General features: G+C 35.9%; 1 protein-coding gene and 1 pseudogene across 5 annotated transcripts in view; one reads left to right on the top strand and one right to left on the bottom strand.

The window, feature by feature from the left end:
* The window catches only part of SPAG16 (sperm associated antigen 16), a 952,656-nt gene that overhangs the window by 580,937 nt on the left and 352,168 nt on the right, over positions 1-19,551 (top strand). The window lies entirely within an intron of this gene.
* On the bottom strand, positions 11,855-12,738 carry LOC141374519 (Y-box-binding protein 1-like; annotated as a pseudogene).

Raw genomic sequence — 19,551 nt, 5'->3', positions numbered from 1 at the left:
AATTTGGAGGGAATAATGCAAAAGCAGAGGGCCAAGTAGGAAATTGTTTGTGGTTGAAGTATTGCTGAAAGTCCATATTTAGAAGTGTCTTAGCCAGATGGTCTCAGGAATTTGACAGTGTTTACTGTTACTTAGCTTCCTTTAGTTTTTTTATTTTTATTTTTTGACAAACTAATTTTTTTTCTCTTTTGGGGGGAGTGAGGGGGTAGTAGTTAGCAAAATAAATTTCTGATGCTTATGTTCATGAATCCTAAAGGATACACACATCAAAACCCAAATAATGCCAAATGGTTAAAGCTGACTTATTAGATACTGAATGAATGTAATAAGAAAGCATAATTCAACAATGAAAAGGAACCCACAAACCATAGTACTTATGAAGGCCTATAAACCAAAGAAAAACATTTAATACTTAAACATGTATATGTGTGTATGTTCCTCCTGAGTTATTTATGGGTCAAAGAGTAACAGCATCTTAAAATTACAATAAGGAGTTCACTTTATGATAAGATTTATGAGCAACAACCAAAAATATACTTAGGAGAAAGTCATAGTGTTAAATGATTTTATTACTGCTTAAGAAAGCCTAAAAATAAATAGTCACTTTACAATATTAGGAATAATACAATGAAATTAACTAAAATAGCAGTTAAAAATAATAAAGACTAAAGAATAATTTAATGGGGGAAGAGAAAATAGAATTTGTTGATCTAAAACCTGCTTCTTTGGAAAGTCATTAACAAACAATACTAAGACCTGTTTTGCCTTTGCCTCACTATTATTTATCATTTTACTATTTCAGTAACATAGAAAAAATCTAGAGAGAGAGATTAAAAGATAATTATTTCCAGTAACCTATTTAGAAAATCCTGAAGAACCAAGAATCAACCCAGAGTTTTAGAACTAATTAAAATGTCATAAAGTAGCCCAATACAATTAAATAAAAAAGTCAGTAGGTGTCTTCTCTGCTGGCAAAACAAAAACAAAAGTTAAAAATGCAAATTCACCACATAAATAAAACATATACCCTAAAAACAAAAATTTTGTGTAATATATAAGAATAAAACTGCATAATGATGAGAGGCAAATAAATGTTAACATACATATAAGGACATGCCAAGTTCTTTGATCACAAGAGACAAACATACACTTAAACTTCTTTATAAACTAATATATAGGTTTAATGAAATTCTAAGGAAGATCCTGATAATATTTTTGCTTTGAGTGTTTTGGGAAATTGACAAAGTGATTCTAACCTTTATATCTGGAAGAGCAATTGATGAAACTGAGAAAACAACAACAAAGGTTGATAAGGAAAACTAGCTTACTAGGTATTAAAATAAAATTAAAAAATACTATGAAATATAAAACTGAAGAAAGATTGACAACTCAATCAATGAAAGAGAACATAGAGCTGTGAAACAGATCCTAACTATGTAGTATACAACATAAATGCTTGATTCCAAAAGGGAAATCTCTTTGAGTCTTGTTAAAGGAAGCAACTTCATTCTCCTTTTTTTCCACTCAGCCTTTCCCCATTTTGGTCTGTTGTTGCTAATTCCCAAATCCCCGTCTGTCTAAAGGCTGGGTATCTTTGGACTTTGGATATCTGGTTAAAGTTCCATCTACTTCAAGTAGGGGTCATGCCACTGTTCAGTCAGTTCTTGCTTTTTTTCTTAAATTTATTTTTTTTATTATGTTCAATTAGTCAACATATAATACATCATTAGTTTTTGATGTAGTGTTCCATGATTCGTCAGTTGCATATAATACCCAGAGCTCATCACCACACATGCCCTCCTTAATACCCATCACACCTCTATCAAATGTCTTAGTTTATAGAGACCATAGGACTAGGGGTCAGTGGGCAAATGGTGAGGAATGTAGGAAATATCTTCTTTGCCTTTTCAGTCACTCACTATTCCATGATGCAAAGCTACATCCTGATGTGCTAAAGCCTGAATAGAATTCCCAGCTTAGCAAATAGGCATTAGGTTGTCCATTAGTATTTTTTTCTTTTTTTATTATGTTATGTTAATCACCATACATTACATCATTAGTTTTTGATATAGTGTTCCATGATTCATTGTTTGCATATAACACCCAGTGCTTCATGCCGAATGTGCCCACTTTAATACCCATCACCAGGCCAACCCATCCCCACCCCCCTCCCCTCTAGAACCCTCAGTTTGTTTTTCAAAGTCCATAGTCTCTCATGGTTTGTCTCCCCCTCCGACTGTTGAATCAAAGACCTGTACCTCTGAAACAAATAATACATTATATGTTAAAAAAAAAAAAGAAGAAGAAGAAGAAAAAGAAAATAGCAGGAGGGGAATAATGAAGGGGGGAAATTGGAGGGGGTGTCCATTAGTATTTTTTAATGTGTTTGCATGCTTTAGTCTCTTTCTGCATTTTTGTGGATACTTCATATATCTTGATATCCAATTATAGTTTCATATTAAGTGCCTCAAACCAAGATTTGATTTAATTTGCATTTGATAAAATGTTAATACATATAAAAAAGAAGAGTATTCTTCAATAAGAATTCTCTATATCTCTGATGCAGTGAAACTGAAATTGCTTTTTCTGGTATCCTGGATAATTTTATTATTTCTATATTACATATGAAATGGAATTTTGTTATTTAAAAAAATCATGTGTATAGATATAGATAAACACACAAATTTCTGCTACTGAATGTAATATGGTCAATCAACACGTAAGTATTAAATGCCTACTGTGTAGCAAGCACTAGTCTAAGTTCTATAATGCAGAAATCAAAATATAAAAATAAAATAGACAAAAGTCTCTGCTGTGGGAGAGAGGCAGATAAAAAAATAAATGAGAAGGAAAACTAGTATGTTAGATGATGATACATGTTGTAGAGGAAAAAAATCAGAGAAATAAGATAAGAAATATTTGGCTGGTAGGGAAGAGAGTTATTGCAATAGCAATTAAGATACAATTTGAGCAAAGGCCTAAAGAAGATAGGGAGGGAGCACTGTAGATATCTGGAGGAAGAGTATTCCAGAGGAAAAAATGCAAGTACAAAAACCCTGGGGTGGGAGCATGTCCAGTGTTGCTTTGAGGAACAAGCAAGGAGTAACTTGGGTGGATGAGTAAGGGGAACAGCAATTTGAAAATATGAAATGAAGCCAGGGAAGTGTTGGTAGGCAGGGAGTGAGGGCAAGTTACATTATCTTGGAAGTCATTTTGATGACATTAGTCTTTACTCAGGGTGAAATCGGAAGCTATTAGAAAATTTTGAGCAAAATAAATGATTTTACCTCTTATTAGTCTAAAGGTTATGGAGAGGGAAAAGCAGTGGTGGATGCAAAAACATCATGTGTGGCTATTGTACTCCACTTATGCAAAAGATGGCAGTAGCTTGGACTAGAATGATAGCAAAGAGGAGAACGTGCTTAAAAAAAAGAAAGAAAGAAACACACACATACACACAAAAAGGAAAAGAAAGAGAAGAGAAAATGAGCAGGAACTTGGAAAATGTGGAAATGCCCCACAGACAAGACTCACTCACATTTCACTCTCGCTTTTCCCTTCTAATCTAAATCTTCAAAGAGGAAACACAGTAGTCACTCAGAAAGGAAAAATAGAAAAACATATAATTTATTAATAACACATTTATTTTTATTTATTATTTTGGAATTATAGATTGACCTTGCAAATAACCTTTGTCAATTTGTGTATTAATTTAAATGTGTTGTATAAAGAAGTGCTGGTTTCTTAGTGCCATGGTTATGAATTTGAAGTCTGAAATCAATACTAAAAATACAAAGATTTCTATCAATGACTTAACACTTTTCAAGTGAATTTGATTCTACCAGTGTTCATTGAACAGCTCTGTGTTCAGAGATGATGCATTTGTACTGGGTCAGCCAGTAAAATAAAGCTAGGAGACTGTAGCAGATGCCATTGCTGTCCTCCCCATAACCTCACATTCACCCGCAGCCTTGCTGGACAGTTCCCAGGGCCGTTCTCAACTTCCTACCTCAAGAGTTCCATCTTCATCTCTCTGAGGTTTCCTTCTCTGAGGGTTTTTCTCAGATGCCACAGTTCACTAGGCTCAAGTCCATGCCTCTTGGGGACAGATGGAAGTACGGGATAAATAGTTTAGGATACTGTCCCCCAGGGGGACAGCTGTGAAGCATGTTTTATATGGTTCCTCATAGTGTCCTCAGTGGGACCTCAGGGTCCTGATCCTAACTGCTCACGGGGCACCCATAGCACATCCTTTCCTGGCTTCTCCCCTCTTTGTTTCACTTTCCCCATTCCCTTGTGTGTGCTTTTGGAATTCACATCCCAAGTAAATGACTTTCACAGTATTTGTCTCAAGGTGTGTTGAGCGGGAGACCCATACCAAGCCAAGTGGAAACCCTTGAATCAAGTTTCTCATGTCTGCTGGACAAAGCAAAAGGTCCAGGAATATTCCACAGAAATTAAGCAAGGGTGACTAGTGGCCTTTTGGCTTTAATCCACCCCTCTTGGCCCATATGTGTCTCACTTTGTCCAGCATTATAGAAACAGAATCTTCAAAAGTTAGCTCTTTATGTTCCCCTCCCAAATACACTGTTAGTGTTAGCATATATTTTACAAATGGTGAATCTGTTGCTACTTCCATAATTAATCATTTTTGTCAATAGTTACAAGTGAACACAGCCATGAAATGCAGAATGAATAATAGGGAGCTGAAAATTTATGGGCATATTGAGGAGATATAATGATCACTTGTATCAGTAACAGAGAAGCAGTAATAACAGCTGCTTGGAGCCTGGGCCAGTTTAGAGAAAAAAAGGAGACTTTGCCAGAGGATGATGTGTTTCTACCATCTAGAGCAAAGCTAGGGAGAATTTAAAGTGCCACCGTCATCTGGAAGCACAACTAGATTCACAGTTTGACAAAGTCTAGGGATATTACATGTTGTAAGCCCTTGGTAAAAATCAAATCCTAAAGTTATAAGAAAATGAGGAATTTAGAAAAGACAAAAATAAAATAAAACCCTTAAGTCTATATTAATTTTTTATGTTAATGTACTTTTAAAGTAGAACAAGGGTTTCTGGTTGGGCAAATTTGAGATATAAAAGCAATGGATGAACAAATATTCAATGGTTCTTTTCTTTCCTTCTTCTGGCATAATCTAAGCCTCAGGAACAGAAATATCCATGACACAGGACACCTTTCTTTTATACAAAGAATCAGAAAGGTACTACTTATTTAGAGATCAGAGAAAATATCAACAGGAAGCACATTTCTGTGCCATGAAAAGAGTTTCAGATAGATAAACATTTATGGAGTGTCAGGACTCTGGTAGGTGTGTAGGTATGGGCAAGGGGACATGAGGCAAGCATAATAAAATGTAATACTTTTCTTATGGAATTTACAGTTTAGTGGTTGAAAAAGATATGTGAACAAGTTATTTCAGTACAGTGTCAAAAGGGCTCCAGGGTCCTCAGTATAGCTATCTGCAGAGCAGTGACATGATCTGATTTATACTTTCAGAGGATTTCGCTGGCTATCCTGTTGAGAATAGCCTGAAAGGAGGCAGAGGACAATGATCCAGGCAGAAGACTTTGGTAGACTTGGAACAAGACGGTAGCAGGGGAGGTGATGAAAGGTTTTATTTATTCATTCACTTATGTATTTATTCATTCATTCATATAGACATAGTTTCAGTCCTCCTGAAAAGTTACAATAATAATACAATATACACTTCACCCAAGTTCCCCAAGTGAACATTGTACTGTATCTGCTTTATCCCTTTCCCTCTTTCTGAATATATACATGCATATATGTTTTTCCAAAACATTTGAGAATTGATAGTAGGCATAATATCCCTTAACCCACAAATAGTTCATTGTGTAATACCTAAAAACAAGGCTATTCTTTTAAACAACCATAGGGAAATTATCCACATCAGTAAGCTGGTATTGATACAATATCTAATCTACAGACTTTATTCAAATTTTTCCAACGGCACCAATGCCTATATAACAAAAGAAAATTTAAGATCATGTGTTTTCATTCAGTTGTATTTTTAGTTCCTTTTCATCTGGAATAGTTTCTCATTCTGTCTTTGTATTTCATAATATTGACATTTTGGAACAGTACAAGCCAGCTATTCATAGAGTGTCCCTCAATTTGGGTTTGTCTGATATTTCCTCTTGCTTAAATTCAGCTTATGAAACTTGAACAGGAATACCTCAGAAGTAATGATCTTTTCAGAGAATTATATCAGGAGGCACATGTTGTTGATCTGTATCATTACTGGTGATGTTAATTTTGGCATTTGGACTCTGCTAAGTCTTTCGATTCTGCTAAGTCTTAGACTATTATTTTACTTTGTAATTAATAATTATCTTGTTACTTTGAGACTGTAAATATTCTGCGTCTTCTAAAAAATTCACTTACTCATTTTAGCATCCACTGATAATTCTCACTTTCTTTGATTGTTATTATGATGGTTGTTGATAGTGATTTCCTAACTCCATCATTTCTTCATTTATCAGTTCGGTTTCTACTGAATGGAAGACTTTTCCCTTCTTCCCTCATTTTTTAAAAATTTATATCAAAGTGAATTCATGTATTTCTCTTTTATTCAATGAGTTATATTTTTATGTCATGATTTTAATACTCAAATTGTTCCATTCTTGGCTAATGAAAGCTCCTCTGTGGTGAGCAGTGTCCTTTTGAATGTCCAGTATTATTCTCTGAGCACCTCCCTCACTTCTAGCACAAGAGATTTCAGGCTCATCTTATACTCTTCTTGCTATAACACTGGAATCAGCCTTTTCTTCTAGAAGCCCTGGTTACTTTTAATGGAGAATGCTATTAGAGATCAAGATCTGGGTTCTACTTGTTGTCATGACTATGGGGTGGGGGGAGGGGTCATTGCTCCTAGTCCTTCTCAGTAAACTGAGCTAGAAATAGATATAAAGATGATCATACGCGCACACACACAACCCTGTATCTATACAGCAAACTAACTATATTAAAAATTATGGATTCACACTGATATCTCTAATTCCAATCCAATGACAAAATTCATTCTATTTTCCTCCTTTTCCATGTCTAAAATTCTCTTATCGGCCAATGACAAACACAGCCCCAGGTATCTATAATATATTTATTTATATGTTCAATCTTATAATGTACAGAAAATAGTTTCACTATTACTAACCCAGGTCTCCAAGAAAGGAAGCCTACTAATTAGCATTCAATATTTGTTTAGAGTTCTTTTTGTCTTTAGCCTGAAGGTGTATAGTCCACCTACTACCCTACCATGTTTAACAGTTATTTCAGTTAGATGAAATTTCCCATCTCCCATTAGTTGGTGTTACTTACCCAAATGTTATTTATTTGAAATATGCTGAGTCATTTCTTTCTGTTTGTGTTCAATAGTAGGATTTTCTACCCTTCCTTATTTTATTCATTTCTTTTTTTTTCTGAGTCTGTGAAACATTAACATTCTTAAGTCAGAACTGCATTAAATTCTACTTACCTTCTTTGTGTTTTCTGTTGGTTTAGTTTCTTTTTTCATATTTCTAGATTTTGAAGCAGAGAACTTATTAATTTAGACATATTCTTTGATTGATAGTGTTTAAGGCTATATAATTTATTTTATTGCTTCATGTCTCATAGATTATTTTATACATGTATATATACACACACATATGTACATGTGTCTTAGTGTTTTCGTTTTTATTCTTTTTAATGTTCTTTAGTTTTATTTTGTATTTCCACATTCACTCAAGAATTGTTTAATAAACATTTTTTATTTCTAGTTACAATAATCTTTTAATCTTTAATATTTTAAACAATTTCTAGTTTTTATGTATTAAATTTTTACTTGTAACATTTTTTAATTATGAAATTTATTTTTTGTGACTTAATATATGATCAGATTTTACAATTGTCCCATGAGTACCTGAGAAGGCATAATCTTGATTTTCCAGGGTGTAAATTTCCATGTATACATAATATCTCCTTTATTGGTTAGGTTCTGTAGGACTTCTGTATCCTGCCCTTGTGTCTACTTCATTTATCTCACACTAATTCTGATGTATTAATATTTCCTAAGGTTAATATGTTTCTTTCTGTGTCTTTTTATCTCTTGTAGTTTTTGCTTACCAAGGCATTGCTGTATGATTTTGGTGCATAGATATTCACAATTATTAGGTATTTGCTGTGAACTGAGGCTTTTAGCATTAAAAACAATTCTCTGTCATATTTAACACAGTCTAGTTTGAAGTTTATTTTGTTTGATATCAGTATTGGTTTGCTTTATTATTATTTCTAGAAGCCTGGTTTGTCTTTGCCCATCTTTTTTATTTAGCTTTTCCAAAGTATTTTAAGTATGTGTCTTTCATTCAGAATATATTTGGGTTTTGCTTTGTCAGCCAAATTGAAAATTGTTTCCTTTTTAATAGATGATTTAAGTCATTCATTCATGTTTATTAATATGTGAAATGTTTAATTGCAACTCATCATATTATTTTATGTAATAATTACTATGTATATTATGTTATATTTGCTATATTACTCTATATGAAATGGTTTAGGGGCTCTTTTAAAAAAATTCTTTTAGTGTTTAGGAAGGACTGAATTTTTGTTCTATGGGCTGGCTTTTTACTTATTTTTAAAATTCTTTAATTTCCCTGCTTTTTTTTTTATCACGTTACTACGTTGTTTGCAGTTTTAATGACATACTTTTAACTCCAAACTATTGTCTACACAACAATAACTTCCCTCTACCTTCTCTTCTCCTGTCATTTTTAGTTGCATTATTTCTACTCTGTCAGAACATACAACACATTCTAGGTAGCACATCATAAAACATTATTATTTCACCATCCACCTCATCTTTTAGTGTTAAATCTACAATATACTAAAAGCTCACCAGTAATCCTATTGCTGAAATGTCCCAATTCATCTCTTAGTTGGATTCCATGAGTATTTAAAACTGTTTTTCACTATTGATCCTTGAATGAAAACTTAGCTGACTATAAAATCCATGATTTACACTTTCTTTCCTTGGATTATTTTAAAATGCTGTTCTACTGGTGCATTATTTTGTATGTGGTTTTTTTTAGAAGTCTGATGCCAACTAATTATCTTGCTTTTGCTATCTATCTACCTATCTATTAATTATTGGCTGGAATCCAGTCATCTTTTTTATTTAGTAAGATTATAAGACACTATTTTTACCATCATATCACTTTGAATTGATCATTACAAATCAATGTTCATGTTATTCAGTGAGTGTATAGATTCAGGACTTCTAAGTTTCTCCTCTAAATTGATCTATCCCAGTCCATCAAAGCGCTCAGCAGTAAAAAAGGCCTTCATATCCACTTTGTTAGAAGGCGGTTATGAAGAAATGCAGCCTGTTTTTACTTTGTTAATATAATGAGTTAAAAACAATCTTAAAATCTATACTTGTTAACAGAAAAATCTCTTGAGGGTAGTCAGCTAACATAAAAGAATGGATTTTCTAATCAGATTTAACAAGAATCAGAGATCTTACCTGGTGTGCAGCTTTACTAAATAATGTCAAAAAAAAGTTCCTAGTAGAGAGAGCAGTGTCACACACCAAAGGCAGCTTCCCAGATCCTGTCTAAACACCTTAGGCATGTACGTCTAGCCAAGAATTGTAGACAAAGTCTCTGGATGAGGATCCTGGGATAAACCCCATGCCCTGGAAACATTTAAATTATGAAACATCTCCATTTAGTATCTCCAGCACTGTATCACTGACAGGGAGCTAAGTAAGCCTCATGGACCCTGGGTTCTATAGTTGACCCTTAGCTAGAATATCCTACGAAGTACATTTTACGGATAAATTCTCTTCCTCCTAGAAAATATCAATAGTTTACATGCCCAAATGTCTAGTTAACAAGGAACTTGGACTGGGTCACTTGCCAACATTCTTTTCCCTAGGAGCACTCAACTCCATAAAGGGAATGCTATGGCCAGAATATTTGTATCTCTCCCCAAAATTTGTATGTTGAAATTCTAACACCCAAAGTGATGGTATTATTAGATGGGGCCTTTAGGAGATTATTAGGTCTTGAGGGTAGAGCCCTCATGCACGGGATTAGTGATCTTTTAAAAGACTTTATAAAAAGTCCACAGTGCTCCGTAGCCTCTTCTATCATGTAAGCATACAACAAAAAGTATGTAAGCCAAAAGAGGGTCTTTCCCCAACCATGCTGGCACCCTGATCTCAGACTCCCAGCCTCTAGAACTGTGAGAAATGAATTTCTGTTATTTGTAAGCTACCCAGTCTGTGGTGCTTTGTTATAGCAGCCCAAACAGACTAAGACGGGAGGTAATGTGCTGTAGGCCAGGTGCAACTAGAGGAAAAAATAGTATAATGGAAGTGGGATGAATAGCCCGGTCATTTAGACCATGGGCTTAGAACCATTCATTTACCTGGTTGCAGCACTGGTCTGTGTTCAGATAAATTGCAGACATCATACCTGGAGATTCATTCAGGTATGTATGAATCATTGTAAAGAAACAATGCAGTGCCCTAGTTGCTTAGATAATTGCTATTATCCATGGTATCAGAGGCAGAATTGAGATTTTTATTAAGTCCATTTGAAAATTAGAAAACAATGGAGATAGTTTATATGTATAATACTGAGATAGATATCTCCATGTGATAGACATATACATATACCCATGTAAGTTCTCTTATTTTTATTATAGTAAATCAAATTTCTAGATATTATATATGTACTGCTTATCTGAACATAAACAACCATTATACTTCTCTGTTTTTTAGTCCCTAACTCCATGTAGAATAAGAATTATGACATATACTTGTCCTATTTTCGGAGCAGAAGATGTATTTTTTTTAAAGATTTTATTTATTTATTTGACAGTGAGAGAGATAGTGAGAGACGGAACACAAGCAGGGGGAGTGGGAGAGGGAGAAGCAGGCTTTCCGCTGAGCAGGGAGCCCGATGTGGGACTTGATCCCAGGACCCTGGGATCATGACCTGAGCTGAAGGCAGATGCTCAACGACTGAGCCACCCAGGCGCCCTGAGCTGAAGATGTATTGACTTACTCCCTTGGAGTCTTGTTTTCTCCGTGTCTTCTATTTCATGTCAACATTCTTTTTTTGATGTTTTCTAATTTCTTTCAAAAGAAAGTACCATCAAGTAAATAATAACAATCCTTACATTTATTTAAGTTTATTTTATATATCACTAAAAACTCTAGAAACTGCTCTAAATACAATTCTCTAAGTAATAAGATAATTTGGAGAAATTCTATAAATACCCCCTTAGCCACTGTGGTTCATAAGACACCGTTTGCTTTTTCTTTCAGCTGCCAAGCTGTAGTTTCTCCCAATCAGTATCAGTTGCTTACTGATATTCCCTGAGTCACTATCAGCCCTGGACAACTTGATACATGGCTTTTATTTTTTTCTTTTTTAAGACTTATTAACAGATGCTTGCCATTTGTTGATTTTTTTTAAAAAAAAGTCAAGTTGTAAATTTTTATTACAAATTAAAAATGACGTTCTTAAAAATCGCAACTTGAGCATATATGAAACAATTTAAAAACCTTTAAAGATGTATTGAGAAAAAGCAGGCTTAAAAAAAAAAGTTTGTAGTTGCCAAAAGGAGATGTCTAGGTAAAAATAATAAAAACCCCAGGCAGCATAGATAATGCAGATAATTCTATTTATCTGGTCAATGAGCACTTACGGTCCTCAGCTCAAATCTTTTGTTCATTTCTTATTGCTGGAATTTCATTTCTTCTTATTGTATGACTAAAGCAGATGATAGTTCAGATGGTAAACCTCAGGAGCACATGAAGTCTTAGCTAGTGAATTGGCTGCTTTGTCTCTTTGCCATCTTGTGGTTTAGGGTTTTCTTGGTGTCTATGTTCGTAATTGAATTTCAGTGTCGATACTGACATTGAGGTGGCTGCTGACCTTGGGTCTTATCTCGATTTTCCTTACCTTCTTCATTCCTGTCCTCCCTAGGCTGTCTTTGGTGAGGAGGACGCTTGTGAAGTCATGGCCTACAATCCCAATGCATATTCTGTCTCAGTGGTCTACCTTGTTCTCCTGCACCCTGGTTGTCAGCAACTCCCATCAGCTCTCCCTGCACAGCGGGACTGGAAGACTGTGGTCCAAGCCCACAGGGTCTCTGCATGTAGTAAGGTGGGAAGCGTCCCTGCCATGGGGCCAGCGCTGTTAGGCCTGGCCTTCTGGAGCACTTGCTAATCCTGCTTTTTTCCCCACTCTCACTCTTCTGGCAGTTCTGCTGGGAATTGTGTGGACCCCTGCTTTATGGAGAGTGTCTGTAATGGTTATGGTCTGCTGCATATTTACTGACTTGGACTGGAACTCCACCAGGCCCTGTCACATTTCCTACCTTCAACAACATCAAACTCCACAGTCTCTCCATCTCCTACACTGTGAAGGTACTTCCTGGGGTCATTCTTCTTTATGGTGGTTGGATGCACAAATACATCTTCCTTGGTGTCATTCATATTGATGAAACCATATCCATGTCTTACATTGAACTCTTTTACTGTTACCAAAACCTTTGTTACGATGACCTTCTTCCCCACTACAGCAGGTGCTACCTATGTGAGGTTGCCCTGGCCTCTGTTCCTTGCATGACTGTGGGTGGTGATGGACTTGGGGTGGGCAGCACTGAGGGCGCAACTGGCTGCTGGGTCTCGGCCTCCCTGCTCATGGTTGTGGTGATGGTGACAGGCCGGCAGCAGCAGCTCCTCCTGGGGTGTGATGGTAACTAGGCTGGCGGTGGGGCTGCTCAGGGCTCCTAGATGGCTTTGAAAGAAACAAACCACTTATCCATTATTCCCCAATGGTAACATCTAAGGAGAATTTAGTAGTTTAGGCATTTTCTAAAGTGAAAACACAGCAATCTGAAAAAGCTTGTCTCAAGGACTAGAAGGGAACAGTTAAGAAATCAAATGAAGTTTTGTTATATTAAAGGTAGTCTTGATCTTGATCATTTGAACAGAAACTTCTCTCCTTTTCCTTCAATATTAGGCTTTTTTGATATGGATTATATGAATGATAGCCCATCTCCTTACCCAGATTTATTTAAGCTGCTTTTTACTTTTTAACCTGTCTTATGCTCTGTGATTTGTGACATTCCCTCTAGTTTTGTTTCAGAAATAATAATGCCATTCTATGGAAAAATCATATATATAAATTAATCATTCAGTAGAAATATATGTATCTGGTTATAAATATAAATCATTATAGATATATTCCTATTCCTAGTTGATGATGTTTATACTGATGTAAATTATGACCTTTAAAACACATGATTATAAGTATTTTCCATCCATATAGTATCATTTTTCTAAGTTGTCTCAAAACCAGATTTTGCAGTTGTACATTCTATGGGCTCCATGCCAGGTAGCTGGGGACTGGCAGGCTGCCCCACAGCCATTGTGAGTTTACTGCGAGAAATCTGGAGATAGCCATGGGGAGTCCTGAGGGCCAAAATCCCATGAGGGTAAGACTGGACCGACATAGAGTTAATTTTTTAAGAGAAGTTATGTAACATACCTCAAATTACAAGGAAAAAAGAAAAAGAATCTTGTTTTTATATTTTGGTAACATACATTTTATAGAAACATCATTTGAAAAATATATAAAACAGCTTTAAGGTATGTTCTATATTAAAGAATAGAGTTGATAGAAAAAGAATATATAAAAGTTAGATTTTATTTATATACATTTCAGAGAGAATTTTTATTCTTGAAGGGCATCAACAAACTGACCTTTCTTCATACTTCAATTCCATGTTATCAAAACTTGTACCAATTGCATTACAGTATTTTATTCCTTTTAGTAAGAGAGAAAGGGCTGTCTTCCCTATACACAATATGACTGTCTCTGTCACCAAGAAGAGGGGTGAAGGAAATTCTAGTCAAATTTTCCTTAGTTTCATGTATTTAAGAGTCATCTGATGAGGTTGGGTTTAAATGCAGACTCCTGGGCCCCATATCAAGAAATTCTAATTAAATTTACCTTGAAGATCCTAGGAATGTGTATTTTTTAACAAGTATCCCAAGTAGTTCTGGTTAATGCAATTTTTCTAAACACGCTTTGAGAAGCACTCTCCCGGTTCTTTCTATGTCAGCACCAATGTCTAAATGGTCTGATTCAAGGAACTTAGGTAAACAGCAGTGAAGCTTCAAGTTATCACATTCTTATCCAACACTTGATATAATTTGTATTGTTTAAATAATTGATATCCATGAAATTAGAGAAAAAAATTAAGGACTCTTATTAAATCCCCCAAATAGTATAGGTACTCTCTCTATGTGTGTGTATATATAAACATTTTATATACGCATACACACATACACATAGTTTACCTCATTCTCATTACAATAAATCAGAATTCTAGATTTATGTATTGGATATCTGAATATAAAGCCTGACAGCAATTGATAACAGGAGTGTCAGAGGTAGAGTTCATCTGTGAGATAAAAAGACTAATGGGATCAGGGGAGATGAAAAGGGCACCAGCCTAGCAGATGAATATCCTGGTGAGGAACTACGGAGTGAAGCAGAAGCATGGGAAGGGGCCTATTATGGGCTGGATTGTGACCCCTCCAATTTCATATGTTGAAGCCCTAACCCCCAGTACCTCAGAATGTGACTGTGTTTAGAGACAGGGCCTTTAAAGAGGTAATTAAGGTTAAACAAGGTCTTATGGGTAGGCCCTTAACCCAATGTAACAGGTGTTCTTATAAAAGAGGAACTTTGGACAGAGACACCAGCGATGCATACCCACAGAAGAAAGATCATGTGGGAACAGAATGAGAACATCTGCAAACCAAGGAGAGAGGCCTCAGAAGAAACCAATCCTGCGGTACCTTGATCTTGAACTTAGAGCTTCCTGAACTGTGAGAAAACAAATTTCCACTCTTTAAGCCGCCCAATCTGTGACATTTTGTTAGGGCAACCCTAACATACTAATTCGGATTTTGGTACCAAGAAGGGGGTGATGCTACAATAAATGCCTAAAATATGGAAGTGGCTTTGGAACTGGGTAAAGAGCAGAGACCAGAAGAGTTATGAGGTGCATGCTAGAAAGAGCCTAGATACCTGGAGAGACTGTTGGTAGAAATATGGATGTTAAAGGTGCTTCTGATGAGGTCTCAAACGAAAATGAGAAACATGTGTCTGGAAATTGAAGGAAAGGCAATCGTTGTTATATAGCAGCACAGAACTTGGCCAAGATGTGTTCTAATGTTCTGTGGAAAGCAGTAAGTGACAAACTTGGATATTTAGCTGTGGAGATTTCTAAGCAAAGTGTTGGTAGTGTGGCCTGGTTTTTCCTTGCTGCTTATAGTAAAACCTGAGAGGAGTGAGATTAATTAAAGAAGTTGTTAAGCCAACAGAAACGAGAACTTAAAGAGCTGGAAAATTCTCAGTCTATCCATATTGCAAAAAAATGAGAAAGTGTGTTCTAGAGAAAACACTAAGGATGGCCTGGACAGTAATTCCATAAGGCGATTGTGGTGTGACTCAAGGATCTAATCAGCCTCTCTGAGGAAGCCAGGGAGAGAGATGGGGTTACAACAGCAGAAGCACCACCAGCTTAGACGAAAGGGGACAGGAATGGGACAAAATGAAGAAAGGCCATTGAACTTCTGGGATTTTATGGGTCAGGACAATAGCACTGTCTGGCGATAAACACATGTGATCCTCCAGGAAAAGGGAGGAATTACCCTGAAGGCAGGCTGTTTTCCTCCTCAGTTCCAGAATGGGGCTACCTCTTCAGTTATTACTGCAATAATGTCTTAATCTATTCATATACAGTGTTCCTGATACTGTATCTTGTTTCATTTTGTAGCCCTAGTGATTTTCCAAAGTACATTCTGATTTTGTATATTCATACCTCCTTCCAATCCTGTCTACTCCCATTTATGAACCATAAATTACTTCACTTTGCTCTTAGAAAAAAATTTTAAAATGTCTTAATATAAAAAAAAAGTCTTAATATAATCTCTGAGACCTCAAATGACCTGGCCTTTACTTGCCTCTCCAACCTCATCTTATATTATCCTCTTTTTGGTCCATCTGGCCCAATCCAGCTGATTTTCCCATAGTTCCCATGCTCACCATGTACATCCTCTGCAGGGCTTTTTCATGTCTTGTTCTCTCTACTTACAATGGACCTTCCCTTTGCCTACTTAACACCTACCAATTCTTTAGATCTCACCCCTGAAACCACTTCCTGAGGGAAGTTTGACTATGTAAAATTTCACTGTTATGGTCACTCATAAAACTGCAAATTCTTCACACAACACTGTAAGCTCCATAGGGAGGGACCGTGCATGTGTCTGCTCACATTTGTTATCTTTCTTAGATGGGCACTTCACTCCTAGCAAATATTTTTGAATAAATGCATGCACATATAAGTGAATGAATGAATATAAAATTTCAAAGAGAATATGGTTTTGGACTATTATTACTGTCTGCTTTAGTTCTATCTAGCTTTGTTTAATGCTAATCTTAAAAGCCCATGTAAACATTTTATGAGTTAATTGGTTAATTTTAACCCTGTTTCACATTCACAGTGAATCTACAAAAAAACACATTTATTCCCATAAATAAAGGAATTAATGTAAAAGTCATTTCTTGAAAAGGTAAGAGACACTTGAAGTTTGGTAATCTATACTACTAAATACCTTCCCCCTTTTCTCTCCTCTGTTTTCCCCTCTGTCACCAGATTATTTCCTCTCCAGAGTTACTAAAACCAGATTCATTCTCCACCAAAATCATTATGCGCTTTGGGAAAAAGAAAAAAGAAAAAAAAAATGTTCAATTCTGCAAAAGAGATTACAGGGTGTGAGTCAAACCGTGACAGTCACCAGAATATTATTACTCATTTTTGCTCTAAAACATGATTGTTAAGTGCTCAGAATACAGAAGGATGATCCATGCTAGAAAAGTGAGGTTGCTTGCTTCCCTGAGGACTAGTTTTGACTGTACTTTCTGAAACATACAATCACAGCAGTGTTTTACCCTTTAATATTGATGACACAATAGTTTGTTATGTTTTAATTTAGCTTCAAGAATATCTCTAGCAATTTGGCATTACCTCTCCAGTGGCCTCCACCTAGAATTTACCCTTCCAAGGATGACAGGCAGTGCTATTTTGCTAATGCTAGTGTTTTACAAGCCAGTCTCTTACTCAGCTCATTGTGTTTTTTTCTTTCTGAAAATATTTTATAGCAGAGGAATAATAGCTCAAAAGGAAAAGACATTTATCAAACTAAGGGTAGAAAAAGGAAGACCAAGAAGAATTGCCAAGAAAAGCTTTTACTAATGCTCCGCCTGAGGAAGAGTTACAGAAGCACATTCCGTGCATGATGAAATGGCCAGATTCAGAGAGCCTTCAGAGAGAAAAGTTGTATTAAACTCATTTGCTTTTTTATTTGCTATTTCCTTCCCCATCTCGTTCACTTCAAAGTTTGTGTTTCCCTTCCCTTGTGGGTGCTAACTTTCATTTTGCTTTTCTAAAGGATGTACTGTATCTGCTGAACATTCTAATTAGGCCTTTTCCAGTTATACTTAGAATAGTGTAAAATCTCAAGATACAACATTTCTTGCACCTAAAGAGTAGATGACCCATGATGGGGAAGTTCACATAGTTGTAATTTAATAGAGTCAGCAAGAATACTGACATACCCACAGGGGATCTGCCTTCCAGAGTCTGACAGATGACGTTGCTGAGGATGATCAGCCTTAAGGGCTGATGCACATTACTATCACTTTCCTTGGGAGGCTGTTGTCAGGCTCCAAGCAGCTGCATATCATGGGGTTTTTTTTCCTATGTTGTTAGATGTAGTTGATAAATTTTTCCCTAGAGGCTGACTTAATTTTTAACATATTCCTATTTACGTAATAAAAAATAGATTTCTTTTTTCCTATGTGATTTGTAATATGGTATATTGATATTAAATGGAACATATCTGTATATTGCTTTCAAATGTGAATATACTATATAAGCTCTATTCATGTCAATTAAAACAATGATATTTTTTTACTATTGCAAAATCATTTTTATTGATGGAACTATTTTTACATGGAGTAGAGAAGGACAGCCAATTTAAAAAAGCACCTTAAAAAATGGACATTCTCCACCTCTAGTACCTCTAGTCCTTTGTAAGTGCTGGATAAAGTAAACTTAATTAACTGGTCCAAAGTGCTAGACTGGACAAGGAGCTTTAGTGTTCAGTGGTCAGCCATCAGGTGACTTCCTTTGAAGCAGAAGTTGACCCTCTAGAAGTCTCATGCTCTTTGATGTAGTCACACTGCTTTTGACTTATTCTGGTTTAACTGAGAATGTGGCAAAGAAGGGAGGAAATACCTTGTCCCTGAGGCACAACTAATTCATTTTGAGATCATTCATATCTGGTAAGTTCTCACTTGCCCGTATCAGCCACGACTCCAATGTTGACTGCGGTGTTGCTCACAGGGGTGGAGTCAAGGTCTAGGCCATTTCTTCCAGCCTTAGTTTTAGAGAACTTTTTCCTCTTTGCATCATATATTATAATAACAAGAGTATGAATTCAATTCCAAAGAGGTGTTATTTTTTAATAGTAAACTAAAAAATGCCAATTTTAATTATACTTTGGTTCCACCTGTGTCTGTTGATATTCTGTCTCCAAGAAAAACTGATTTTTTCTCATACTTCCCCTCTGCTTGCTCCGTACAGCAGAGTTCCATTTAAAACAATGACAATAAATAAGATGAACTAAAAATGGAACAGAAGGGGAAAACTTTATAACTTAGTTGATTTTCTATATAACTTATTTCATACTCTAGCAGTAAAGTCAAGGTGTGCTGCAGAAAGGCAAACATAGGCAAAAAATGAAAGCCACTTTTGTGAAAATGACAAGAAAATCTGCCCACAGCCAACACTGCATAGGTTTTAACTCCATTTCCTGTTTGAGACTGCAACCCAAGTGTTCCAGAGTTCCAATGAATGGAAAAAAATGATTTGAGACATGAAAACCAGAGCTTCTGAAGAAAGTGAAAGAAAACAAGATCATTTTACCTGAAGGAGAAAGACTAAGGGGAGATATAATTCAAGCATGAATGGGGACACTGCATAAAATATGGAAGATAGCTATTCCAATTGAATCAGGGTTTCAAATTTTGTTCTATTTGAGCTAAAATTAAATTTAGTTTTAATTTATACCAGGATGAATTTGCAATTCATATTAAATCTTCTTAACCAGACCAAAACAAAGGAAAATGAAAACTAAATATTTGTTTTGTGCTGGTCTCAACTATTGCTGTGGTTGGACCAGCTGTTGTGGTCCTTATTGTGATTGCGAGATTCCTTTTAGCAACAACCATCAGAAAGCTCTGAAAAAATAAAAGTTTCCTACTTACAAGACCTGGAAATTGCACAGCATATGTGAGGCCACATAACCAGGTGACAGGTAGAGAGAGAGAGAGAGCACTACTGGCTTGGCGGGGCGGGGGGGGGGGGGGGGGGGGG

This window comes from Callorhinus ursinus, unplaced genomic scaffold, assembly GCF_003265705.2.
Source record: "Callorhinus ursinus isolate GAN/ISIS: 27379988/994484 unplaced genomic scaffold, GSC_fseal_2.0 scaffold2, whole genome shotgun sequence".
Taxonomy (NCBI): Eukaryota; Metazoa; Chordata; class Mammalia; order Carnivora; family Otariidae; genus Callorhinus; species Callorhinus ursinus.
This window is presented reverse-complemented; position numbering and strand designations above follow the sequence as displayed.